At 37.1% G+C, this 6428-nt stretch overlaps 1 pseudogene; it reads left to right on the top strand.

Moving 5' to 3' along the window:
- Positions 1-201: 201 nt before the first annotated feature.
- On the top strand, positions 202-3373 carry LOC129308857 (pentatricopeptide repeat-containing protein At4g31850, chloroplastic-like; annotated as a pseudogene).
- Positions 3374-6428: the final 3055 nt, after the last annotated feature.

The raw sequence follows: 6428 nt of genomic DNA, 5'->3' as shown, positions 1-6428 counted from the left end.
GACCAGATCCTTATTTGTGATTTTCCCTTATTGCTACTACGGCTGCTGCTGTTGCGGCGGCGTTTCCATGGCAGTACTAATCCTCTGCTCAAGCATGTGTCTTAGGATTATACTAGTATATCTTATGATTGTGCCTCGACGGATGGTAATATCTACGTTTTTAACTATAATGGCTACTCGAGACGGAGCAGTTGTGTAAATATGAAGATTTTACCCCGTGGTTCTTCGAAGAATAGGAAGAAACATGGAATAAAGCAAGTGGGCATTGGAACGAGTTGTTCACATGAGGTGGTTGTGGTAAATGAGAAGAGAAGAGAAAAAGTGTCATCTGAAGAAGTTATGAGCGTTCCCAAGTCAAAGTGGGAACCTAATTCTGCTCTTTCCTACTTTAACTCAGTTGCCCGGTTGCCTAGTTTTGTGCATGCGACCGAAGCATGCAATTACATGCCTGAGTTCTTAAGGATTCACAATAGGATTGGGGATATGGCTTTTGTCTTCAATTTGATGCAAAAGCGGATTGTCAAGAGAAATTTGAATACATGCTCCATCATTTTCAGAGCTCTTTCTGTCAAAGGAGGGATACGGCAAGCACCGTTTGCACTTGGAAAAAGAAGGAAAGCTGGGTTTGTCTTGAATGCATGTTCATTTAACGGACTGATTCATTTACTGCTCCAATCTGGTTCTTGTAGAGAGGCTTTGCAGGTTTACAGAAGAGTGGTCACAGAAGAAATAAAGCCTAGCATGAAGACCTACTCAGCACTAATGGTGGCCTTGGGGAAGAGAAGGGATACTGGAACCGCAATGGGTTTATTGGAAGAGATGGAAACGTTGGGTTTGAGGCCAAATATTTATTCATATACTATATGTAGGAGAGCTGGGAAAATTGACGATGCCTATGGGATTTTGAAGAAAATGGAAGATGAGGGATGTGGACCAGATGTTGTTACTTACACAGTTTTAATTAATGCGCTTTGTACTGCACGGAAACTTGATAGAGCCATGTAGTTATATACTAAGATGAGAACTAGCAGTCACAAGCCTGATCGAATAACCTACACTACCTTAATGGACAAGCTCAGTGACTGTGGTGACTTGGGTGTGGTGAAGAAACTCTGGAGTGAAATGGAAGCTGATGGTTGCTTACACCATACTTATTGATGCTTTATGCAAATCTGGGAATGTTGATCAGGCTTTTGCTATGTTGGACGTCATGAGCACTAAAGGAATTTTTCCCAATCTTCATACTTACAACACTCTAATCTCCAGACTTTCGCGGTTGAGAAGGTTAGATGAGGCACTGGAGCTTTTCAACAATATGAAATCTTGGGGTGTTGAACCTACAGCCTATACGCATGTTCTTTTCTTTGACTATTATAGAAAGTCTGGTGATCCTGAAAATGCTCTTGACACTTGCGAGAAAATGAGAAGTAGAGGAATTGTGCCAAGTATAATACCTTGTAATGCTTCTTTATATAGTCTTGCTAAAATGGGTAGGATTAGAGAAGCAAAAGAAATATTCAGTGAGATTCAAAATTATGGACTTGCTCCAGATTCAGTGACCTATAATATGATGATGAACTGCTATAGCAAAGTGGGGCAAATAAATGAAGTCTTAAAGCATCTTTTTGAGATGATAGGCAATGGGTGTGAGCCTGATGTAATTATAGTCAATCCCTTAATTGACACACTTTACAAGGCTGATTGGGTTGATGAAGCATGGGAAATGTTTGGGAGAATGAATGCTACGAAGCTTGCTCCCACAGTTGTGATACACAACACTTTACTTGCTGGCTTGGGGAAAGAGGGAAAGCTTCAAAAGGTACTTTAATTGTTTGACAGTATGACAGAATGTGGATATCCCCCAAACATAGTAACTTTTAACACACTCCTTGATTGTCTTTGCAAGAATGACCCGATTGATTTGGCCTTGAAGATGCGATATAAAATAACAACACTGAATTGCCTTCCTGATGTTCTGACTTATAACACCATCATTATGGTCTGATAAAAGAAGATAGAACAGATGATGCATTCTGGTTTTACCATCAAATGAAAAAATTTCTCTACCCTGACCAAGTAACTTTGTGCACCCTCCTTCCTGGTGTTTTGAGGCTTGGGAGGGTTGACGATGCTGTTTAGATTGTCATGGAATTCGCACAAAAATTTTATTTACAGACACGCAAACAATTCTGGGAAGAATTAATGGATGGTATTCTAGTTCAAACCAAATTAGAAAAAGCCATTTTATTTGCTGAAAAGTTGGTATGCAATTTGATTTGCCAAAATGACTATAGTTTTACCACTAGTCAGAGTACTGTGTAAGGGAAACAAGGCCATAGATGCTCAAAATTTATTTTACAAATTCATAAAAACCTTGGGAATTCACCTGACCTTGGAAACATATAATTGCTTGATGGATGGACTTTTGGGATGTAATATCAATGAAAAAGCCTGGGATCTTTATGCTGAGATGAAAAATATTGGTTGTGGACCAGATATTTTTACCTATAACTTGTTGCTTGATGCTCTTTGGAAATCCAGGAAGATTGATAAACTTTTTGAGCTTTGCAAGGAGATGCTTTCTAGGGGTTGCAAGCCTAGTGCAGTAACCCATAATATCATCATTTCTGCCCTTGCGAAATCTAATAGCTTAGACAAAGCATTAGATCTATACAATGATCTTGTAAGTGCTAATTTCTCTCCCACTCCTTGTACATAAGGCCCTCTTATAGATGGTCTATTGAAGGCTGGAAGGTTGGAGGAAGCGATGAAACTCTTCGAGTATATGTCAGACTACCAATGTGAGCCAAACTGTGCAATTTACAATATTCTTATTAATGGATTTGGGAAAGCAGGTAAAATTGAAACAGCTTGTGATTTGTTCGATAGGATGGTTAAAGAAGGAATGAGGCCTAGTTTGAAGTCTTAGACTATTCTTGTAGAGTGCCTGTGCATGGTAGGTAGAATTGATGATGCTCTGCACTACTTTAAGGAACTAAAGCTTACTGGCCTTGATCCTGACTCAGTTTCTTACAATCTTATCATCAATGGTCTTGGAAGGTCGAGTAGGTTGGAGGATGCTCTTTCTCTTTTCAATGAAATGAAGAGTAGGGGCATCACTCCTGATCTTTACACATACAATTCACTTATTCTTAATTTTGGGTTGGTTGGTATGGTGGACCAAGCAGGAATGATGTATGAAGAACTACTACAAGCAGGTCTTGAACCTAATATCTTCACTTATAGTGCTCTCATTCGAGGATATAGTATCTCAGGCAATTCAGACTGAGCCTTTGCTGTGTACAAGAAGATGATGGTTGGGGGATGCATCCCTAACTCAAGAACATTTGCTCAGCTTCCTAATCAATTCTGACTTTTTATCACATGGAGTCATTTGTTATCTGTGTAATTATGTATATCTTTGATGGGGCCATCTGAGGTAACTGTAACTTTTATTTTTCTTGAGAGACCCAATATCATTCGAATGATATTGCATTCAAAGCTTATAATTGGTTTACTCCAGGCATTATGACTTCTTGCCTCAACAATCTTGAGGACTATATGTATATTACTTCATTCAGGTGACGCCTAAACAATTGTCAGTACTTGTCAATCAATTTGAACCGAGTATTCAAACCTTGCAGAATATAGTTTTTGCCTTCCTAGACAGAATACATGTTTGCAATTGTTTCTATTCAAACAGGAATTTTGGTGATTGCAGACCTACACTCCCAATCCATTTCCAATTGTCCACGTGGCCTTCATCTTGCATGCTTGGAGGACAAACTGTCGTGAGATACCATCACATGGAGGCTCAAAACAATTAAATTTGTGAAAAAGTTGTAGTTATTCATACTGACCAAATAAGTACAGCCTCTAAAGTTCTTTGCCGAAGATTGTTGATCTTCTTTGCATGTATTTCTACTTCAGATGAACAATTTGTAGACGCAATTCGAAATTGTCATATAGCATGTAATTAGAGAGTTGTTAAGTTGAATGGCAAAATTATAAGCTTTAGGAATAATTAAATATAAGTTGACATTTTCAGTGTGAACATAATATTATTTGAAACATTGCCATAATTCACTTATTGAAATTATTTTTGTTCATAATTCACTTATTGAAATTATTTTTGTTACATTCTTACTCTGTGAGCAGGAATGGTAACCTTATGAAATATGAAGGGCTAACATCTGATCCCTAAATCTATGGATCCCTGGAATGGCAAAAGAAGTTGTGTAAATTTGTAGACATGGTTTTTTCACATTTCTTTGGTCCACAGGTACTCCAGTGTTGTTGAAACTGGATCGGATGGTTCGACCGCCACTCACTAAACAAAATGGTTTGATTCAACTAGTTGAACCAATCTGGCATTTGAATCAGGTTGACTTGGATTGACCTAGCCGATTTTGCGAGAAGTGGCTTTGACTTAGAAACCGAAGCCGGTCCAACTCAATTCAAAGACAAAATATATATATATATATATATAAAGAAATTTAGACTAATTCACTTAGATTCATGATTTCTCTTTTCTAATCCCTCTTTTCTTCTCTTCTTTAATATCTAATCTCTCCTTTATGGCCCAGGCTCAATCCTCTAACTTCTCCTCCAACTCCTGTCTCCAGCTCTAGAGATCTAACCTTTGGCATCAAGATCGAAAGCTTGTAAATCATAATATGACAGTGTGCCTTCAGGTCTAGCATTTTCCTTCAAGATCACAAGCTTGGCTGAAATGCCTCTACCTCTAGCTCCAATGGTCCAGGCATCTAGCCTTTGAAATCAAAATCTCAAGCACTATCAATAAATTAATGTTTTATTTATATATTTGCACATATAAATATTATTTTTTATTTAATTTTTATGTCACCGGTTTGACTGCCGGTTAAACCATGAAAACCACGACCCATTGCCCTTTCCGGTTCGATATCTAGTCCGGGAGTCCGGGTTTTAAAACACTGAGGTACTCTGTAGTTATGGTTAACATATGCTTATTTGGTGTTTTCGGAGGAAATGGAGCAAGTGTTATTCGGATTATTCGTTATACTGCCTTGCATTTTATGACATATGAGTCGAACAAGTGCTGGATCTTGCAGAATTGTCCAATGTTAGGTTCAGGTTCTATTATTGATTTTTTAGCTGGATCAACAGCTGGAGGCACTTCAGTTTTATGCACATATCCTTTGGACCTTGCTCGTGTAAAACTTGCTTATCAGGTAGGGATCTCCGCTAAACATTTTGACCCATTTGAAAATATTTGAGCTAGATGTCTATTAAAGCTTGTCTGGATAGAGTTTGGTAAAATGTAGCTTGATAAGAAGTAGATCAGAAAGAACACGAATGATATTTATGGTTTAAATACTTATGGCCTTTGGTTTATCTCATAAAAGGTGACACAGTCAACTATGAGTAGCAATGCATTCAATAAAATGTTAAAGAATGTTGGCTTAAAGATTCATTTATATTTAGGACAGTTTATTAGTATGTTTCAACTTAAGCCTCTTGAATGGAATGTGTCCTGTTCTCTTTAATTCTCTTCTAACCCTTATATATATATATATATATATCAGATATAGATAAAGTGGCTTAGCTGTTTTCTATAATATTTTCCAATGAACTTGTGGTATATGTGGATCGTATTTCTAAAAACAGCTAATTATGTGACATTTTCTTGCAACAATCCATGTTATTTCTTTTCTGTTTCTTTTTCTAAGAATATTTGTTAGTCACTTAAAATATGCACATGCATCAACTTTAGATTTTTTTTTTTTTAAATTCTTGTGTCGGGTGTAACAAGCTTATTTCTACCTTGATATTAGTTGAACCTGTACCATTTATTTCATAAATTTATTCTGTAAGTGGTATCATATCCATTTCTTAGTGGCTTTAGAAGTAGAGGTTGTCTTTTAAGGATGGAATTGTTTGCATCATGCAATCGAAGTCTTTGTCAAAATGTCATAGGTGGTAGGAGCAAGAAGTATAATGGACAACATGAAAGATGTTCTTCCTCTGCCAGCACATAATGGAATTAAAGGTGTACTTCTGGTGCCTACAAGGAAGGGGGAGTTCGTGGTCTTTATAGAGGTGTAGGTTTCTGTATCCCAGGATTTAGCCATAAAATTTTGTTGGTCCATTTCATGTTAAGAATTAGTTGCTATTGATAAAGAATGTGTTTGTCTTTAGCAGTATCCCTCTAAATTGTTTTGATGGTATATACGATTACGGGATTATTTTTTTAGTGCTATCTAGACTAATGGAATGTGAAGAATTCAATGCGTTTGACACTTTGACTGCCTGGTTTTTTTGTCCGGAGTCTTAAACTACACGCACATATCCCATGAATATGGTTAGATTCCAAAGTACTTTACCACTTTTGATTTATCATAAAGATACGATTTCCATGAATTTTTGCTTCCTATCTGGAATATCAA

The sequence above is a fragment of the Prosopis cineraria genome, unplaced genomic scaffold, assembly GCF_029017545.1.
Source record: "Prosopis cineraria cultivar Desert tree isolate PC_DT_omini unplaced genomic scaffold, ASM2901754v1 PC4, whole genome shotgun sequence".
NCBI classification, from domain to species: domain Eukaryota; kingdom Viridiplantae; phylum Streptophyta; class Magnoliopsida; order Fabales; family Fabaceae; genus Prosopis; species Prosopis cineraria.
This window is presented reverse-complemented; position numbering and strand designations above follow the sequence as displayed.